General features: G+C 45.4%; 1 protein-coding gene across 5 annotated transcripts in view; it reads right to left on the minus strand.

The window, feature by feature from the left end:
* The window catches only part of STAU2 (staufen double-stranded RNA binding protein 2), a 390,310-nt gene extending 380,987 nt beyond the window's left edge, over positions 1-9,323 (minus strand). For all 5 annotated transcript variants that reach the window (XM_040354430.1, XM_040354427.1, XM_040354428.1 and 2 more), the window contains exon 1: positions 9,241-9,323. The gene's annotated coding sequence lies outside the window, so the exon portion shown is untranslated. The remainder of the gene's footprint in view (positions 1-9,240) is intronic.
* Between the last annotated feature and the right edge of the window lie 13,551 nt (positions 9,324-22,874).

Below are 22,874 nucleotides of genomic sequence, written 5' to 3' on the forward strand. Positions count from 1 at the left end.
TTTTTATGGCATAGATTTTTTCCTGTAGTTTGATTGAAATTGTGTGTTTTTTCTATGCATATTTTGGCATGACATGCATTTCCCCCTTCTAAAATAGCCCACCTGGTCTAAAAAAGTGACCATATTTTTTGGCGAGTCTGGAATGCTTTTGACTACTGTATATACTCGAGTATAAGACAAGTTGTTCAGCAAATTTTTTTGTGCATGACATGCATTTCCCCCTTCTAAAATAGCCAATCCTGGTCTAAAAAAGTGACCATATTTTTGGGCGAGTCTGGAATGCTTTTGACTACCGTATATACTCGAGTATAAGCCAAGTTTTTCAGCACATTTTTTTGCCCCCCTCGGCTTATACTTGAGTCACCTTTTTGCTCCTGATCTCCCGGACATTGGGGACCCAGGACCGGCCGGCCGTAGGTCTCCTGGACCCCAAACTTGGCACACATGTAGCCACACTCGTTTGTTGTCCGGGGGACCTACGGCCGGGGGGGGGGGGGGAACCGATTTTTTTAACCGGGCACCCCTTTCATAGACTCCCATGTTAAACTGTAATTTCTCCGGTGATTTTGGGGACCCGATACCGGCTGGTCGTAGGTCTCCTGGACCCCAAAGGCACACATGTAGCCACACTCTTCCTCTACAAGTGTGCAAAGTTTGTTGTCCGGGGGACCTACGGTCGGGGAGCACCAATTTTATAAAACCCTTCCATAGACTCCCATGTTAAACATCAGTCTAGTCATGGGCACAGTGAGGCATGGGCACAGTGAGGCATGCAGATGGACAACCAGTCGCGGGCCACAGTGAGCAGTGTGGGCAGATGACAGGTCTGTGTCCAGTCTGCATATTAAAAGCAGACACAGACACAGCCCAATCTACTCTATGGGCCCTCCGATCCAATCAGATAGAAGAGGCAGATCCATTTTTTTTTTTTTTTTTTAGCAGATCGGATTGGAGGTAGGCTAATGTAAATGGCCAAAAGTCTGTTTACATCTGCGACTCCATAGAGGTGAATGGAGGATCCGATTGGGTTGGACCGATCATGTGAATGGGGACTAAGGCTGCTTTTACACTGATGGTCTACGATCTATTGCGGCTCAGTGTACCTGTGGTTTTCCAGCCGGTTAGCTGCACTTTGCCATCGACGTCTATTATATCCTGCAGGTGTGGTGCAATTTCTGAAAAGCCACTTGCTTCCTCTACCGCCGGCTTCATTTACAACACTGATGCTCTTGGCTGGCAAGTCGGCAACCTGCAATCTGGGCTTGCCAACCAGCCATCCCAGAGCAGAAGGTCGCAGGCCACATCAGAGGGCTCCAGCAGGCCACTGGTTGGGCTCATACCCGAGTCAATACGTTTTCCCATTTTTTGGTGGTAAAATTAGGTGCCGTGGCTTATATTCGGGTCGGCTTATACTCGAGTATATACGGTATTCTATTTTTAATTATTAGTGTGAGTCTATAAAATACAGATGGAAAATAAAAATTTTACATAAAATTAAAAAAAAAGGATCTGGCTTAAGATACACCTCCAACAAACCTCCCCCCCCCCCCCACAAAAAAATGTAAAGTCAGCAGCTACAAATTCTGCAGCCTTTCAACTTCATAGCCAGTTCCCTACCGAGCATGCACTGCGCTTTCTAATTTCTCCGACGGCGGAGAAAGGAGGAGGGGGCTGAACTTTCCAGAAGTGGAGAACGGTACCTGTCAAAAACAGGTACCCGTTCCCCCCTGAAAGGTACCAAATCTGGCAACGGAGGGGGGAGACTGATAAGCGGAAGTTCCACTTTTGAGTAGTTAAGATGGCCCTGGTTTATCACAGAAATCACAACCTTTAAAACAGCTGGAATAAAGTGAATTTGCGATTGAGGCTGAAATACAATGCAGAATGTATTAGAATACCTTTACATACTGGCTTGTTTAAAAGCAGCATTGGAGGGGAGAGTTTACTTCCTCTTTAAGGTTGGCTATACACTTACAATTATATTGTATAATTTTCATTTTGCTTTAACACAATCATATAATATGGAGGTCAAACCTAAACACTTTCAGTTTGTTTGCAATCAGGCAGGCCCTTACACTACAAAGCTGAAGATAAGAAAATTGTATAATGTATGGCCATTGTGACAGTATGCGAGGTGAGACACACAATAATGGGTACATTTCACCTCGCATTCGCTCTATTGTAAGGGATTGAACCAAAATCCGGCCCAGGTTTTTCCAGCCTCTGTGGCAGGCTGGGTTCCGGTCCTGATGTTCTGGTCCATTTGAGTCCACACTTAAAAGACCAGGAAGAGAGCAAAGCAGGGCTCTGGTTTTGGAGACTCCGTAGGGAATCTGAGTGAGAGGCGCTCTGTTGGAGTGGATTAAAAAGAAAAGGTTTGCTTCACTGCTTGTTTTGTGGGTGACGGGGACCAGCCCCTCACTGTATAGAGAGGAGACTATTTGTTTAGTGCCGTACGGCAAGGATTTAATATTGTTTTTTTTTATTTGCAAACCTCCTGTTAATCCGCCAGATTTTAAAGAAAGTGCCCGTTTGCGGACTGTTATTCAGAAAAGGTGATCCCCAAGAGCTAATCTCCCACACCATTTTTTTTTTTTTGTCACAATGATGACAGAGCACGGTTAATCTGTGGGAACAAGTTATCTATACAGTGAGGGGTAAAAAGTATTTAATCCCCTGCTGATTTTGTACGTTTGCCCACTGACAAAGAAATGATCAGTCTATAATTTTAATGGTAGGTTTATTTTAACAGTGACAGAATAACAACAAAAATATCCAGAAAAAAAAATAGATTTATTTTAATGAGTGAAATAAGTATTTGATCCCCTATCAATCAGCAAGATTTCTGGCTCCCAGGTGTCTTCTATACAGGTAACGTGCTGAGATTAGGAGCACTCTCTTCGTGCCGGTTCACACAGAGGCGGCTTCAAAGTCTTCCGACTCCGAAGTAGTCTCGAACAGCGCAACTTTAGTGCAGCTTGCAAAACGACTTCTGCATAGAAGTCAATGCAAGCCGCTTCAAAGTCACCCCAAAGTAGTACAGGAACCTTTTTCTAAGTCGGAGTGACTTGAGTTGCTCCTATTAGAACGGTTTCATTGCAATGCATGGAGCGCGACTTGTCAGGCGGCTAGGTCGCCTCTGTGTGAACCGGCACCTAAAGTGAGTACTTCTAATCTCAGCTTGTTACTTGTATAAAAAAAAAATACACCTGTCCATAGAAGCAATGAATCAGATTCCAATCTTTCCACCATGGCCAAGACCAAAGAGCTGTCCAAGGATGTCGGGGAGAAGACTGTAGACCTACACAAGGCTGGAATGGGCTACAAGACCATCGCCAAGCAGCTTGGTGAGAGGGTGACAACAGTTGGTGGTATTATTCGCAAAGGGAAGAAACACAAAATAACTGTCACTCTCCATCGGTCTGGGGCCCATACAAGATCTCACCTCGTGGAGTTTCAATGATCATGAGAACTATGAGGAATCAGCTCAGAACTACACGGGAGAATCTTGTCAATGATCTCAGCTGGGACCAGAGTCACCAAGAAAACAATTGGTAACACACTACACCGGGAAGGACTGAAATCCTGCAGCGCCCGCAAGGTCCCCCTGCTGAAGAAAGCACATGTACAGCCCGTCTGAAGTTTGCTAATGAACATTTGAATGATTCAGAGGAGAACTGATTCAAAGTGTTGTAGTGAGATGAGACCAAAATCAAGCTCTTTGGCATCAACTCACCTCGCCATGTTTGGAGGAGGAGTGCTGCATCATCCATGTATCCCCCACCGTCATACATGGAGAACACCATCCCCCACCGTCATACATGGAGAACACCATCCCCCACCGTCATACATGGAGAACACCACCGTCATACATGGAGAACACCACCGTCATACATGGAGAACACCATCCCCCACCATCATACATGGAGAACACCATCCCCCACCATCATACATAGAGAACACCATCCCCCATCGTCATACATAGAGAACACCATCCCCCATCGTCATACATGGAGAACACCATCCCCCACCGTCATACATGGAGAACACCATCCCCCACCATCATACATGGAGAACACCATCCCCCACCGTCATACATGGAGAACACCACCGTCATACATGGAGAACACCACCGTCATACATGGAGAACACCACCGTCATACATGGAGAACACCATCCCCCACCGTCATACATGGAGAACACCATCCCCCACCGTCATACATGGAGAACACCATCCCCCACCGTCATACATGGAGAACACCATCCCCCACCGTCATACATGGAGAACACCATCCCCCACCATCATACATGGAGAACACCATCCCCCACCATCATACATGGAGAACACCATCCCCCACCATCATACATAGAGAACACCATCCCCCATCGTCATACATAGAGAACACCATCCCCCATCGTCATACATGGAGAACACCATCCCCCATCGTCATACATGGAGAACACCATCCCCCACCGTCATACATGGAGAACACCATCCCCCACTGTCATACATGGAGAACACCATCCCCCACCATCATACATGGAGAACACCATCCCCCACCATCATACATAGAGAACACCATCCCCCATCGTCATACATAGAGAACACCATCCCCCATCGTCATACATAGAGAACACCATCCCCCATCGTCATACATGGAGAACACCATCCCCCACCGTCATACATGGAGAACACCATCCCCCACCGTCATACATGGAGAACACCATCCCCCACCATCATACATGGAGAACAACATCCCCCACCATCATACATAGAGAACACCATCCCCCACCATCATACATAGAGAACACCATCCCCCATCGTCATACATGGAGAACACCATCCCCCATCGTCATACATGGAGAACACCATCCCCCACTGTCATACATGGAGAACACCATCCCCCACCGTCATACATGGAGAACACCATCCCCCACCGTCAAACATGGGGGTGGAACATTATGTTTTGGGGTGTTTTTCTGCCAAGAGGACAGGACAACATTAAAGGGATGACGGACTGGGTCATGTACCGTCAAATCTTGGGTGAGAACATCCTTCCCTCAGCCAGACATGTTTTGCGAAGGGGATCAAATACTTATTTCACTCATTAAAATGCAAATCAATTTATAACTTTTTTTGAAATGTGTTTTTCTGGATTTCTTTGTTGTTATTCTGTCGCTCACTGTTAAAATAAACCGACCATTAAAATTACAGACTGATCATTTCTTTGTCAGTGGACAAACTTACAAAATTAGCAGGGGATCAAATACTTTTTCTCTCCCTGTACAGGCTCATTCTATAGAAACTACGGCCCTCCAGCTGTTGCGGAACTACAAATCCCATGAGGCATTGTAAAACTCTGACATTCACAGACATGACTAGGCATGATGGGAATTGTAGTGCCTGAACAACTGGAGGGCCGTAGCTTGAGGACCCCTGCTATAGAACAAACCTGCAATGCAACACAGAGCAACCAATCCGATTTCTGCTCATGGAAGTTCAATGAAAGAGGAATTCCGATTGGCTGCTGAGGGTTCTGTACTTCCCTCCCCTGAATAAGCAAGATGAAAAAAAGTCTTGGGGTGAGTTTTGGTCCCTGCGCATGCAAACTGTTTGTAGTTTTATCTTTAAAATTATTAGCGCTAATTAAAAACGAGAAAGAGAGCTCTAGGGAAGTTGTCACTCCCACCCACTGCTGGCCAATCAACAGCAGCCAGATTATTCCCCGCCCAGCCCCGTGCCCATATTAGGGCAATAAGGTATGAGCATACCCCTGTGCAGCTGGTGTTGGGGCAGTTGATTGGATGGCAATGACCTCTCCCTCTCGGATTTGGTCCAACCCCAAGATCATCTTTAGACTAGGTCCACATCCATGTTGTTCCTGCGTGGCATGTTTCATTTGAATAGACAGCTGTATCTGCATTTCCCGCAGAGAAAAAGTAACTGACCCTTTTTTTTTTAAATGTGACTGCTTTGGCACCAATGTGGTTCCACCTGAATTGCCAACCGTCAGTAAATTTTCAATTTGTAAAAATTTGATTTTTTTTCAGCGGTCAGTAAATACCAGGGGCTGATAATTTGTCACGCTGTGTTGTGAAACGTGTAAAATCAGGCAAATGACTTGTTATGGGCATTGTCAGCGGTTCCATATAGTGCTTAAATATTGAGGCTAGGTTCACGCTAGTCAGCACTATGCGTTCTGGTTTGGGGTATCGCATAGATTCCCACACCCACAAATTACACTGCACTTGTGAGATGCACAGGGCTGCCATTTATTCTGAATGACACCCCACGCATCTCAGTGCAATCGCATGTGCGGGAACCGCAGGAAACTGCATGGTCAGAAAGACCATATGGTTTTCCTCCGGCCACGTTTTTAAAAAAGTGCATGTACATTTTTCATACGTGGCACAGCAGCCCATTTGCATGAATTAGCTGATGTGCCCGAGCAAACGCGGAACGCACGCCCCGCACTAGTATGAACCAAGCCTGATAGTCTTCGTTTTGAAATAGGAGTTTAGTAAAAAAAAAAATTACTGTGCTACATCAGTAAATTTTACATGTCGTCAGTAAAAAAAAAATGCAACCCTGAGTTTCACACACCCAAAAAGGCACTGTGTTTTCCATTGTGTGGCGGTTCCGTTAAGAATTAATGGTGCGCCTGCAAAAGGGTAGTGCGTTTGGCTGTGGGAACGCTTGCGAATCAAGCCCAGGTTCACACTGAGCGGCGGGAATGAAGCCGTACGATTTCAGCTGAACGCGCATGATTTCACTCCCACTCGTCAGTCCCGATTTCAGCTGAACTCGCATGATTTCACTCCCACTCGTCAAGTCCCGATTTCAGCTGAACTCGCATGATTTCACTCCCACTCGTCAGTCCCGATTTCAGCTGAACTCGCATGATTTCACTCCCACTCGTCAAGTCCCGATTTCAGCTGAACTCGCATGATTTCACTCCCACTCGTCAGTCCCGATTTCAGCTGAACTCGCATGATTTCACTCCCGCTCGTCAGTCCCGATTTCAGCTGAACTCGCATGATTTCACTCCCGCTCGTCAGTCCCGATTGCAGCTGAACTCGCATGATTTCACTCCCACTCGTCAGTCCCGATTTCAGCTGAACTCGCATGATTTCACTCCCACTCGTCAGTCCCGATTTCAGCTGAACTCGCATGATTTCACTCCCACTAGTCAGTCCCAATTTCAGCTGAACTCGCATGATTTCACTCCCACTCGTCAGTCCCGATTTCAGCTGAACTCGCATGATTTCACTCCCACTCGTCAGTCTCGATTTCAGCTGAACTCGCATGATTTCACTCCCACTCGTCAGTCCCGATTTCAGCTGAACTCGCATGATTTCACTCCCACTCGTCAGTCCCGATTTCAGCTGAACTCGCATGATTTCACTCCCACTAGTCAGTCCCAATTTCAGCTGAACTCGCATGATTTCACTCCCACTCGTCAGTCCCGATTTCAGCTGAACTCGCATGATTTCACTCCCACTCGTCAGTCTCGATTTCAGCTGAACTCGCATGATTTCACTCCCACTCGTCAGTCCCGATTTCAGCTGAACTCGCATGATTTCACTCCCACTCGTCAGTCCCGATTTCAGCTGAACTCGCATGATTTCACTGCCGCTCGTCAGTCCCGATTTCAGCTGAACTCGCATGATTTCACCGCCGCTCGTCAGTCCAGATTTCAGCTGAACTCGCATGATTTCACTCCCACTCGTCAGTCCCGATTTCAGCTGAACTCGCATGATTTCACTCCCACTCGTCAGTCCCGATTTCAGCTGAACTCGCATGATTTCACTGCCGCTCGTCAGTCCCGATTTCAGCTGAACTCGCATGATTTCACTGCCGCTCGTCAGTCCCGATTTCAGCTGAACTCGCATGATTTCACTGCCGCTTGTCAGTCCCGATTTCAGCTGAACTCGCATGATTTCACTCCCACTCGTCAGTCCCGATTTCAGCTGAACTCGCATGATTTCACTCCCACTCGTCAGTCCCGATTTCAGCTGAACTCGCATGATTTCACTGCCGCTCGTCAGTCCCGATTTCAGCTGAACTCGCATGATTTCACTCCCACTCGTCAGTCCCGATTTCAGCTGAACTCGCATGATTTCACTGCCGCTCGTCAGTCCCGATTTCAGCTGAACTCGCATGATTTCACTGCCGCTTGTCAGTCCCGATTTCAGCTGAACTCGCATGATTTCACTCCCACTCGTCAGTCCCGATTTCAGCTGAACTCGCATGATTTCACTCCCCCTCGTCAGTCCCGATTTCAGCTGAACTCACATGATTTCACTGCCGCTTGTCAGTCCCGATTTCAGCTGAACTCGCATGATTTCACTCCCACTCGTCAGTCCCGATTTCGGCTGCGATTTCAGACACATCTGTTCAGGTTTCTGCACAGATGTCGACGTAAATCGCAGCCCAAAATCACAAAAAGTAGTACAGAAACTATTTTTTGAAATCTGTGCAGAGCCACAAATCGGCACCACACCGATTAGGATGGCGTCGGCAATTTGACATGCGATTTGACAAAAAACGCACCAGTGTGAACCAGGGCTAAATGCAGCCCTGCACCCGCACAGATGTGAACCTTGTGTTACTCTATTAGAGATACGCTGGCTGGGCCCGGATGTGTTCTTCCATCAGCCCCCCATGTCACCGCTGTGTGCTGTAGTGCCGTACACACCACAGAGGGGACCAGGAACCTGACACACATGGAAGCTGAGTTTTAGGTGGTCACGGTGATGACGGAGCGTCGGTTTAACCTGCAGGAACGGATCACCATGCATGCCGTACAGGCTCATTCTATAGAACAATTGCAACGTACAGCAACCAATCAGATTCCTGCTTATGGAAGTGAGCTAAGTAAAGGAGGAATTCTGATTGGCTGCTGCAGGTTCATGACTGCCCACCCCTGAATAAGTAGGATCCAGCAGTGATGGAGCAGAGCAGCAGACAAAGGTCAGAGGATGACTGGGCACGGTGCTCTGTGATTGTATGGCATTGCAGTGTCCCTTCTTCTCCCACTATATGATATGGTGCATGGAGGGGAGAGGGGGGGACCTGGTGACAAAGCATCAGATGGACGCTGCACAAGGTAAGTGATGTGCTGCACTGGGCGCTGTCAGGGGGTGGCCCGGCCTCTGCCGTCATGCTGCTCCTGCTCCCTGCCTGGCCGCCATGTGTATCCGGAGCATGCCTGCCTCCTGTCCCCGCTCTACAGTTACCTGGCTATCCCGGGCCGGGCTGCTCACACCTCCAACATTGACAAACACTAAAGAGAATGAGCGGCCACGCACCGCCCCCTCCCCTGACAGCAGCGGACTACAGCAAGTCACGGCGTAGGGGGGCTCGCTTCACACCTGTCTACTACTCCTCCAATAAGCTAGCCTATAAAACCATTACTTGTTAGAAGAAAATTGTCTTAAATAAATACAACTTTTATCATTTGTATTAATTATAACTAGGTTGTTTTTACACCCGGTCCACCCACTCTGCCTGGCTAGTACTCCCCCCACCGTCTGAACAATGGAACCGGCCGCCGCCCTCACGCTCTTCGGTATAAAAAAGCAGCCATTGCTCGCAGCATTAGCGGCCCCCGGTGGTGAGTTTGAGGAAGTGCTAGAAGGGATTTGGCCATAAGCAGAAAGAAGTGGGATAAAGGGGAGGAGGAGGGGAGAAGTTACTGGAAGCAGTCACACATATCCAACAATTCTGCATGGAGAAAACCGCAAGGAGAGGACTGAACTTTGGTCAGGGGCAATAAAGAGGCAGCAGGGGGGAAAAGGTCAATATGGGAATTCTCACAGACATTTGGAAGGACATTCACATGTTATTTCTTAGGGGACCCCATGTTTATACACCCAATGCAGGTCCCTACTCTATAACCCCATCTGGAATGTTGATGTTTTAAAGTGAGAGCCGCCATTGAACTAGGGTTGCCGCCTTTTCTTTAAGCAAAACCCAAATACTTTATTGCGCATGGCAAAAATCCCCCCGATACACCCTATTAGATCAGGATCATCTTATATAGGCACCCCTACTTAGAGACCCCCATTAGATCAGGATCATCTTATATAGGCATCCCTACTTAGAGACCTCCCATTAGATCAGGGTCATCTTATATAGGCACCCCCCCCATAAGATCAGGGTCATCTTATATAGGCACCCCTACTTAGAACCCCTCCCTATTAGATCAGGGACATCTTATATAGGCACCCCTACTTAGAGACCTCCCATTAGATCAGGGACATCTTATATAGGCACCCCTACTTAGAGACCTCCCATTAGATCAGGATCATCTTATATAGGCATCCCTACTTAGAGACCTCCCATTAGATTAGGGTCATCTTATATAGGCACCCCTACTTAGAACCCCCCCCCCATTAGATCAGGGTCATCTTATATAGGCACCCCTACTTAGAACCCCTCCCTATTAGATCAGGGACATCTTATATAGGCACCCCCCCCACCCATAAGATCAGAGTCATCTTATATAGGCACCCCTATTTAGAGACCCCCCCCCATTATATCAGATTCATCTTATATAGGCACCCCTACTTAGAGACCTCCCATTAGATCAGGGCCATCTTACATATGCCCCCCTACTTAGAGACCCCCCATTAGATCAGGATCATCTTATATAGGAACCACTACTTAGAGACCCCCCATTAGATCAGGGTCATTTTATATAGGCACCCCTACTTAGAGACCTCCCATTAGATCAGGGTCATCTTATATAGGCACCCCCCCCCCCCTCCATAAGATCAGGGTCATCTTATATAGGCACCCCTACTTAGAGACCCTCCATTAGATCAGGATCATCTTATATAGGCACCCCTACTCAGAACCCCTCCCTATTAGATCAGGGACATCTTATATAGGCACCCCCCCCCATAAGATCAGGGTCATCTTATATAGGCACCCTTACTTAGAGACCCTCCATTAGATCAGGGTCATCTTATATAGGCACCCCTACTCAGAACCCCTCCCTATTAGATCAGGGACATCTTATATAGGCACCCCTACTTAGAACCCCCCCATTAGATCAGGGTCATCTTATATAGGCACCCCTACTTAGAACCCCTCCCTATTAGATCAGGGACATCTTATATAGGCACCCCCCCCCATAAGATCAGAGTCATCTTATATAGGCACCCCTACTTAGAGACCCCCCCATTAGATCAGGGTCATCTTATATAGGCACCCCTATTTAGAGACCCCCCCCATTAGATCAGAATTATCTTATATATGCACCCCAACTTAGAGACCCCCATTAGATCAGGGTCATCTTATATAGGCACCCCTACTTAGAGACCCCCATTAGATCAGGGTCATCTTATATAGGCACCCCTACTTAGAGTCCCCCATTAGATCAGGGTCAACTTAAATGGGCATCCCAAGAGACCCTCATTACATCAGGGTCATCTTAAATGGGCACCCTAGAGACCCCCATTACATCAGGGTCATCTTCTATAGGCACCCCTACTTTGAGACCCCCCCCCCTTCAATCAGGGTCATCTTATATAGTATATAGCTTTATAAAGTTGCGCTAAATAAATGAACATAAAAAGTCCACAAGTGATGTGCTCTAATATTCCTGGTGAGTATCACCATCATCTACCACCTTGAAGTGTGATCCTATGTGTCAACACCACCAAAGGCTGAAAGACTTGCTTACCAAATTATATGGACTTCTCAAAAGGTCACAAAGCACTTGTGGCTTCATACCCGGCCATAATGTACCAGAGGCAGCAGGGGGGAAAAGGTCAATATGTACCAGAGCACCAGGCAGGGAAGGGGGTGCAACCAGCTGGCGTAAGCTCCCAGCTGTGCACTGAGAGGCTGAGCCAGCTGCCAATTAGGCATCCGAGTGGATCCCAACTATATGGTTGGGATCCTTCCAGAGCCTGGACCAGCTCTGTGACATCAGCCAACAGCAGACTATAGCCCTTTGTTTAATAAACCAAAAATACATTTCCTAGCTCAACTCACCAACCAGCCAGCAAACAACTGAATTCTCCTGTCTAACAAACATTTTGCGTTTTAAAAACAGGGATTTCATTTGCAAATACATGCATAAGCTGCAGTCACTTCACGTCACCCCATTATTATCTGCAGTCCTAACTCTACATTTTTTAGAGCCTCCATAGTAGAAGCACATGCATAATAATGGACAGGCAGAGGGCAGTTAAGCCTGGAGGGAGCCCACCCCTCTCTTTAAAGGCACAGGGGTGCACTGGACACCCAGCATAGAGCACAATGGAAGCAAAGGTGTCCAGTGTGTCCCCTCGCCAGTATTCCAACAGTACAAACAAATTGCCACTGCCCCACCTATGGAAGAGCGACACATTTAAAAAAAAAAAATTCCCAGCTCAACTCACTAACCAGCCTGCACACAACCAAATTCTCTCTAGTAGATTTTCATACAAACATTTGTGCAAAGAATTCTCAGAACATTTCAAATGTCATTCAAAAGTACAAAAAAAGGAATAATAAATGCAAATACGATTTTGGTATGAATGGACTTCCCACAATGAAAACCACATACACTGTTAGAAATCCATTCATTCAAATTTGCTCATCACTGCAGTAAAAAACAAATGTCAAATTGCCCCCATTACTGATTAGAAAATTGAATTAATATTCTTAAAGCGGTTTTCTGCCCAAAAAAAATTAAAAGCCAGCATCTACACATACTGCAGTTGCTGGCTTTTAATAATAGGGCACTTACCTGTCTTGGAGTCCAGCAATGTTGGCACCGCAGCTGATGTTTCCATCAGCTGTCGGGAGCTGCCGCCGCCATTGCGGGTAAGGAGACCCGGCAGTGTAGCCTTTTGGCTTCATGCCAGGAACCCTACTGCGCATGCTGGAGGCCCGCTCCTCTCTCCTACTGGCCTGGCGGCCGGGGGAGGGAGGAGGAGAGAGCCCCAGCTGTGACGCCACCCATGGCTGAGGCTCCTGAAAATGGGACAGGATACCTGTCGAAGACAGGTATCCTGTGCCCCCCCCCCCCCCCAAAAGGTGCCAATTGTGGCACCAGATGGGGGGAGGAATCAGATGAGCGGAAGTTCCACTTTAGGGCGAAACTCTGCTTTAACACTATTTTGAAGAAAAATCCTGCTAACGTATGGCCAGCTTTAGTCGGGTGCACAGCTTTGACCAATTCCATTATTCCACTGATTTACTGCTGGAGCAGGAGGTTTATAGCTAGACCTCCAAGACATCCTTTGGGCCCTGTCACCACATGCACATGACTCGCCTAGGCAAATGACTCTGCCCACTGTGCCTCCTGGGATATTTACACATCACACATCAAAACGAGGCATAGTCCTTCACGGAGGGGAAAAAAGGAGGGGAGAAGGCCTATCGGCAAATAGGAAAAGCAACCGGCTGAACCTGGAAGAGCAGGCATCAAGAAGATGGAACAGAGCAGAAGAGACGTGGATCAAATGGGGGAGGATGAAGATCCACTTTAACCTTCATATGCCACATGCTTGCTGCTTGTTTGTTGGACAATAAATAATCACCCAGTTATTAAACTGTCCAATGAGAAAGAAGGTAGAAACCTAAAACTGGAAAGCTGAAGCAGAACATGTAAGCGGTGCTTGGCTGTGTAAGGCCCCTTTCACATGGGGCGGATCAATAATGATCCGCCCCGTGAACCTCCGCTTGCTCAGCGGGGATCGCTCCGTTGATCCCCGCTGAGCCGGCGGATGACAGGGCGGTCCCCGCACACTTTGCAGGGACCGCCCTGTCTTTTCTCCGCTCCCCCCTATGGGGGGATCGGATGAACACGGACCGTCTGTCTGTGTTCACCTGATCCGATCCGCCAGAAGGATGGAAAAGTAGGTTTTTCCTCCATCACACTTTGGCGGATCGGAGCGGGTCGGATGTCAGCGCTGACATCCGCGGCTCCATAGAAGAGCATGGCGCGCCCATTCAGGTCCGCCTAAAAAACTGGCAGGCGGACCTGAACGGGCCACCCTTGTGAAAGAGCCCTAATGAGGTGGAGTTGTAAATCACAGGAATAGTTGAACAGAATAAATAAACAAACGAAAAAAAAGAATAAATAGTCTGGCAGGTAAAATAGTTTACATATGCGTTTTAAATTTATGTTTAGCAGTATCCCTCGAGTTCTTATTTAATTTCAAATTCTTTAGGGCAGTTCCAAGCTCCATTTTTAGAGGAAAAGTTGTTTTATATAACTTCATCTGTCGATCTCGGGATCATTTTAACATTAGTTACAATGAAGTTAAACATTCATTATCTGATTATATGTTTAGTTGAAATTGCCCAGGAGTGTGACAGTTGTGCTTTAAAAAAAAGATATAATACAAATTTTTAACATATTAGCAGTTATCTAGAAACAAAGTAATGTTAACTGTGTAAAGTAACCCACTACTAAAACCTCATCCCTATCGGTGTCCCACTTTCGAAGGTAAAAACTGTTAAAAAGGTTACCCACCTAGCAATGTCCTCAGATATTCCCATGCGCCTTAAAGTGTATATAAACCTTTATAACAAACCTTTTTTGGATTTGTTCCCCTTGGTCTGTGTTATATCTGTTTGAAAAGTGAAAAAAAAAAATTAAACATAATTGCAGTGGGCCTTATTGCTCAACCGCCACATAAGGGTCGCCATCTTGTTCTGGGGCACACTCCATCAGCACCCATAGAGCTGTGACTGAGCCGTCACTGACAGATGACGGCCAACTACAGTGCCTTGAAAAAGTATTCATACCCCTTGAAATTTTTTACATTTTGTCATGTTACAATCAAAAATTTATCTATTGGAATTTTATGTAATAGACCAACCCAAAGTGGCACATAATTGTGAAGTGGACGGAAAATGATAAATGGTTTTCAACTGTTTTTTTTACAAATAAATATGTGAAAAGTTTGGTGTGCATTTGTATTCAGCCCCCCTGAGTTATTACTTTGTAGAACCACCTTTCACTGCAAATACAGCTGCAAGTCTTTTTGGGGATGTCTCTACCAGCTTTGCGCATATAGAGAGTGACAATTTTGCCCATTCCACTTTGTAAAATAGCTCAAGCTCTGTCAGATTGGATGGAGAGCGTCTGTGAACAGCAATTTTCAAGTCTTGCCACAGATTCTCAATTGGATTAAGGTCTGGACTTTGATGGGCCATTCTAACACATGAATATGCTTTGATCTAAACTAGGGGTGCCCAACCTTTTCAAGAGCGAGGGGCCACATAAAGCGACTTGGTAACTGGGCGCGGGCCACAATAAGTGGAGCGGACGGGAGACAGAATCCGTGTCCGCTCTGTATATGCAGAGCGGACACAGACACAGCCAACTCTACTCTATGGGCCCTCCAATTCGATCCAACCAGATGGAAGGGGACAGATCCCATTCTGTTTTTTTTTTTTTTTGTGGATTGGAGGTAGGTGGGTGCAAATGTCTGTTTACATCTGCCGCTCCATAGAGATGAATGGAGGGTCTGTGTGGGTTGAACCAATCATGTGAAATGGACCTAAGGCCGCGTACACACGATCGGTTAAACCGATGAGAACAGTCTGATGGACCGTATTCATCGGTCCAAACCAATCGTGTGTAGGCCCCATCGGTTAGTTATCCATCGGTTAGTTATCCATCGGTTAAAAAAAAGCCAACTTGTTTTAAATTTAACCAATGGATTCCTAACCGATAGAAAAAAAAACGATCGTCTGTAGGCACAACCATCGGTTAATAATCCACGCAGGCTCAGACTAAATTAGGGGACGGGAGCGCTCGTTCTGGTAAAACTAGCGTTCGTTATGGAGATAGCACATTCATCATGCTGTAACAGACACAAAATCAGCTAAAGCAGCCCCAAGGGTGGTGCCATTGGATTTGAACTTCCCCTTTATAGTGCCATCGTACGTGGTTTACGTGTCCGCGTTCTGACACGATCGTTTTTTTTAACCGATGGTGTGTAGGCACGACTGACCATTAGTCAGCTTCATCGGTTAACCGATGAAAACGGTCCATCAGACCGTTCTCATCGGATGGACCGATCGTGTGTACGCGGCCTTAGGCTGCTTTCACACGGGTCGGCAATCTGCAATCTGTGCTTGCGAACCTGCTATCCCAAAGCAGGAGGTCGGGGGCCACATGTGGCGCTCGGGCCACTGGTTTGGCACCCCTGATCTAAACCATTCCATTGTAGCTCTGGCTGTATGTTTAGGGTCGTTGTCCTGCTGGAAGGTGAACCTCCGCCCCAGTCTCAATTCTTTTGCAGACTCTAAACAGTTTTTCTTCTAAGATTGCTCCGTATGTAGCTACATCCATATTCCAATCAACTCTCACCAGCTTTCCCTGTCCCATGTGTTCAGGGTGATGTGCAGTGTTTGTTTTCCATCACACATAATTGCTTTTAGGCCAAAAAGTTACATTTTGGTCTCATCTGACCAGAGCACCGCCTTCCACATGGCTCCTTGCAAACTGCAAACAGGACTTCTTATGGCTTTCTTTCAACAATGGCTTTCTTCTTGCCACTCTTCCATAAAGGCCAGATTTATGGAGTGCACTACTAATAGTTGTCCTGTGGACAGATCCTCCCGTCTGAGCTGTGGATCTCTGCAATGTATGAACAGCGATCTGTCATTTCCCCTAGTCAGTCCCACCCCCCCTTCAGTTAGAACACACTTTAGCGAACATAATTAACCCCTTTATCGCCCCCTAGTGTTAACCCCTTCCCTGTCAGTGATATTTTTACAGTAATCAATGCATTTTTATAGAACTGATCGCTATAAAAATGCCAATGGTCCCAAAAATGTGTCAAAAGTGTCCACCATAAGGTTGCAGTACCGATAAAAATCGCAGATCTCCGCCATTACTAGTAAAAAAAAAATATTAATAAAAATGCCATAAAACTATCTCCTATTTGGTAGACGCTATAACTTTTGCGCAAACCAATCAATAAACGCTTATTGCGATTTTTTTTAATGAAAAATATGTAGAAGAATATGTATCGGCCTAAACTGAGGAAAAAAAATCGTTTTTTTATATGTTTTTGGGAGATATTTATTATAGTAAAAAGTAAAAAAATCGTTTTTTTTTTTCAAAATTGTCGCTCTATTTTTGTTTATAGCGCAAAAAAATAAAACCACAGAGGTGATCAAATACCACCAAAAGAAAGCTCTATTTGTGGGGAAAAAAGGACGCCAATTTTGTTTGGGAGCCACGTCGCAGGATCGCGCAATTGTCAGTTAAAGCGACGCAGTGCCGAATCGCAAAAACTGGCCCGGTCATTGACCAGCAAAATGGTTAAAAAAAAAAGTAATAAATTGATTTGCATTTTAATGAGTGAAATAAGTATTTGATCCCCTATAAATGAGCAAGATTTCTGGCTCCCAGGTGTCTTTACAGGTAACGAGCTGAGATTAGGAGCACTCTCTTAAAAGGGAGAGGAGGAGGAGGAATGCTGCCTATGACCCCAAGAACACCATCCTCCCTGTCAAACATGGATGAAAAAACATTATGCTTTGGGGGCGTTTTTTTTTTTTTTGCTAAAAGGGCAAAACAACTTCACCGCATCAAAAGGATGATGAATGGGGGCATGTACCATCAAATCTTGGGCAAGAACCTCCTTCCCTCAGCCAGGGCATCGAAAATGGGTCATGGATAGTTATTCCAGCATGACAATGACCCAAAACACACAGCCAGGGCAATAAAGGAGTGGCTCAAGAAGAAGTACATTAAGGTCCTGGAGTGACTCTAGCCAGTCTCCAGACCTTAATCCCATAGAAAATATGTGGAGGGAGCTCAAGGTTCGAGTTACTGAACGTCAGCCTTGAAACCCTAAAGACTTGGAGAGGATCTGCAAAGAGGAGTGGGACAAAATCCCTCCTGAGATGTGTGCAAGAAATGTCTGACCTCTGATTGCCAACAAGGGTTTTGCCACCAAGTCATGTTTTGCGAAGGGGTCAAATACTTATTTCACCCATTAAAATACAAATCAATTTATAACTTTTTTTAAATGCATTTTTCTGTATATTTTTGTTGTTATTTTGTCTCTCACTGTTAAAATAAACCAACCAGTAAAATTGTAGACTGATCATTTCTTTGTCAGCGGGCAAACGTACAAAATCAGCAGGGGATCAAATACTTTTTTCCCCCCTCACTGTAAAGGATATTCTGCCATCTCTATCAGGTGAACACACTTTTTAAATGTTCATATTTTCATCTAAGATAATCTAAGGATTGTATATAAAATGCACTTTTTATCAGAGTGTTTCGCAGTTACAGAAGTGCTCTTCCAACCCAGCTCCTGACCTGACCAGCTCAGTTTTTCTGCATACAATGCACAATGATTACAGTTTACAGTTGCTTTTGTAATTCCCTCCCTCTAGTGGTTTGATTAAGTATTGCAATAGTTCAGAGCACTAATCCATCCATGTCATATTAAAAAGAAGTCAGAACAAACAATGTAATAACAAATTATGTAATTTTGCTAAACAAAAAAATATATAAATATCTCAGACAGGTTTTTAAATCTATATTAGCAGTCACAAAAAACTGTAGAAAAATTAACATGTCAATTTGTTAAAAAAAAATAATAAGTTGCCGTCAGCATTTTCCTTTTTTTTTATTTGGTCTCCATACCATCTTTTACATTTACTAAATGTATGCAAATTGAGGACAAAAGTAAACATTTCATCCAATCTGTGTATGGGCAGCCCCCAAATTTATTTTGGGACTAATTTCCTAACTGTATACCTACAACATATGAACTGTTGGGCCCAAAATCAGATTTCAGAAAAAAAGGGCTCTGGAGGCTATCGATTTAAATTGAGATACTACTGAATTAAATCTGCTTTACTTCCTTTCCATGCACTGAAAATAACAGCCCCCCCATTCTTTTCTAAAGTCAGCAGCTACAGTATTTGTTTAATTTTTATTATTAGGGCACTTACCTGACCAGGAGTCCAGCGGTGTCCTCACCCGAGCCGATTTTTCAATCAGCTATCAGGTGCAGGTGCCACCATCTTGACTATGGAAATCTGGCAGTGAAGCCTTGCGGTTTCACAGCCAGTTTCCTGCTGTGCTTTATGAATGGGCCGGCTGCAGGGGAAAGATGGGTAGCCAAACCAAAACCAGGTACGTGGGGGAGGCAGACCAGCAGAGCTTCCCCTTTTGGGTGGAGCTCCGCTTTAAATTGCAGTCCAATACCCGATACCCTTGAAGATGAGGTGTGTATGATAACCGTGTACATCACAGCAATGAAAACCTGCATTACATAATGAAGGCATCTGTTCTTTTTCTTGGTTCAAATCTAACACAAAAGACACATAGTGAAGGAGAGCAAAAAAAAATAAAAATTATTTAAGTATGTAAACAGTAAAAAAGGGAGGACAGACCATATTGGCCTCATAAAGAATGATGAAGGACATCTGGTTACAAATGGTGAGGAGATGGCAAAGATATTGAATGTATTCTTCTCATCAGTCTTCACAAGGAAATCGGGGGGCTTCAGTATCCAAAACTGCAGTGTTTATCATCAAGACACATAATGGGAAGCACCTCCATGGTTAAAGGACAGAATTCAAATTAGACTTGGGAAACTTAACATTAATAAATCACCAGGACCAGATGGCTTGCATCTGAGTCAAGTAATTGCCAGACCATTGTTCCTAATTTTTACTGACAGTCCACTGACTGGAATTGTACCAGCTGATTGGAGATAGGCCAATGTAGCACCAATATTTAAAAATGGCCCAAAATACATTCCTGGGAATTATAGACCAGTTAGCCTAACATCAATAGTATGCAAGCTCTTGGAGGGGATGATAAGGGACTATATACAAGATTTTTGTAATGAAAAGGGTATCATTAGCAGTAATCAATATGGATTCATGAAGAATCGTTCTTGCCAAACCAATCTATTAACCTTCTATGAGGAGGTGAGATGCCATCTAGATAAAGAAATGCCCGTAGATGTGGTGTATCTGGATTTTGCAAAAGCATTTGACACAGTTCCCCATAAACATTTACTGTACAAAATAAGGTCCGCTGGCATGGACAATAGGGTGAGAACATGGATTGAAAACTGGTTACAAGGCCAAGCTCAGAGGCTGGTGATAAATGGAGAGTACTCGGAATGGTCAGGGGTGGGTAGTGGGGTCCTTCAGGGTTCTGTGCTGGGACCAATCCTGTTTAATTTGTTCATAAACGACCTGGAAACAGTTCAATCTGTGTATTTGTGGACAATACTAAGCTAAGCAGGGCAATAACTTCTCCGCAGGATGTAGAAACCTTGCAAAAATATCTTAACACATTAATGGGATGGGCAACTACATGGCAAATGAGGTTCAATGTAGAAAAAATTCAAGTTAGACTTACCGGTAACTTGTTTTCCAGAAGTCTTTCAGGACAGCACCTTGAGAGATAGTGACTCCACCCACAACCACAGGAAACACCTTCTTCCTTCAGATCTTTAAAGGGAGGTACCTCCCTAGCATACCTCAGTTATCTCAGAGAAAACTCCAGCCCCGGCTGGAACACATAAACACATACGTTAGTCACAGCATAGCATATTAAAACACTAGGGCGGGTCGTTATTGTCCTGGAAGACTTCTGGAGAACAAGTTACCGGTAAGTCTAACTTGAATTTTCCCAAGGCGTCTTTCAGGACAGCACCTTGAGAGGATAACAGAGACTTACCACCTTAGGGCGGGACAACAGCCTGTAGGATCTTTCTGCCGAATGCCTGGTCACCGGCAGATGCGAGGTCCAATCTGTAATGCCGCACAAACGTATGGAAGCTTGACCACGTTGCTGCTTTGCAAATTTGCTCTGGGGTGGCACCAGCTTGCTCTGCCCATGTGGTCGCAAGTGCTCTTGTTGAATGAGCACAGATTCCTACTGGTGGCACGATATCTGCATAAGAGTAGGCCTCCCGAATAGATAACTTTAACCATCTGGCCAAGGTAACCTTTGAAGCTTGGCAACCTTTCTTGTTGCCTCCAAAAAGAACAAATAAAGAATCTGTGTGACTGAAGTTCTTTGTTATTTCCAAGTAGCATAACAAAGCCCTTCTTACATCTAACATATGAAAAAAAGTTTCTTTCTCCCCTGAGGGATTTGCACAGAAGGTAGGTAGCACAATATCTTGGGAGCGATTCCCTGTTCACGCTACCTTAGGCAAAATTTTTGGATCTGTTCTCAGAACAATTCTATCTGAAAATAAAGAAAAATAAGGTTCCCTTATTGATAGGGCATGTAATTCACTGATCCTGCGTGCTGACGTGATAGTAACCAGGAACAAAGTTTTTAAAATAAGATCTCTAAGAGAAGCCCCTTTTAAAGGTTCAAATGGCCTTCCTGCCAGGGATTGTAGAACTACTGAGAGATTCCATTTCGGGAAACCCTTAATCTGAACCAGTCTAGGCCTAGTAAGGGCTTTGAAAAACCTAACTATTAGCGGTTCTGAGGCCACGGATCTTTCCAGAAACACTGACAAGTCAGCTACCTGTACCTTTATAGTACTGATTGCCAGACCCTTATCTGCTCTGTCTTGCAAAAATTCTAAAATGGACCTAAGACCGTTTTGGTCTTGACCAGACGAGTTACGCTAAGAAGTATACACTTTCCACACTTTTGTGTATATAGCCCTTGTCACTTTCTTCCTACTTTCTAGTAGCGTAGAAACTAATCGGTCTGAAAAAAACCTTTTTTTTAAAAGTTGCCTTTCAGATACCAGGCTGCAAGGGAGAGACTGGACACATTCTGGATGAGTCACAGGACCCTGTATTAACAGATCTTGCCTGAGAGGTAGATGCCAACATGGCCTGGTCGCCATTCCCAGGACCTTCGAGAACCAAGCTCTCTTGGGCCAGTACGGGGTGATCAAGATGACCGGTACCTTCTCCCTCTGGATTTTCCTTAGTACTAAAGGGATTAACTGGAACGGTGGGAACGCGAAGCACAGGCTGCGCCAGAGTGTCTATTCCTAGGGACCCGTCCAGTCTGTTTAGGGAAAAGAATTGAGGTACTTGAGAATTTTCCTTTGAGGCAAACAGAGCCACATCTGCCCGACCCCACTTGTTGGAAATTTCCACAAAGACCTCCGGGTTCAGATACCACTGACTCCCATACCCGATGTCTACTCAGGTAATCCGCCACCCTGTTCAGGGACCCCTTTAGATGTATAGCTGAAAGGGACCACAAGTTATTTTCTGCCCACAGAAGAATCTTTGCAGCAAGAATCTGCAGGGTCTGCTTCTTGTGCCCCCTTGCCTGTTTAGGTATGCCACTGCCGTGGCGTTGTCCGTAAGCACCTGAACATGGTGATTTTGAAGATCCGGGGCAAACTTTACTAGAGCTAATGCAATCGCCTTTAGCTCCCTCCAGTTTGAGGACCGTCTTGACTCTTCTTTCATCCAAGACCCTTGGATGAAATTTTTTCCTAAGTGGGCTCCCCATCCCCACGCACTGGCGTCTGTAGTCAGTCTCTTTTCTACTGGAAAGGACCACTCCAGACCTCTTGAAAGGACCTTGTGATTTCTCCACCAATAAAGTGACCTCTTCACTCGTGATGTAATTTTTATCTGCGAGTCCAGGGATCTGAGATTGTGATCCCACAACCTCAGGAGAAAGGCTTGTAGGCACCTGAAATGTAGTCTTGCCCACTGAATGGACGGCATCGTTGAAGTCAGGACTCCTAATGCCGACATTACCTGCCTTATTGTTATAGGCTGGTTGGACTGTAGCCGCAACACGGCGTCCTGAACTTTGTCCTTTTTCTCCTGTGGAAGAAACATTTTTTGGCTCACCGAATCGACTTGGTAACCCAAGAAACAAATCTCCTGAGATGGTTTTTGTAAATTCAAAATCCAGCCCAGAGATTCCAGG

This window comes from Rana temporaria, chromosome 5, assembly GCF_905171775.1.
Source record: "Rana temporaria chromosome 5, aRanTem1.1, whole genome shotgun sequence".
Classification (NCBI taxonomy): Eukaryota; Metazoa; Chordata; class Amphibia; order Anura; family Ranidae; genus Rana; species Rana temporaria.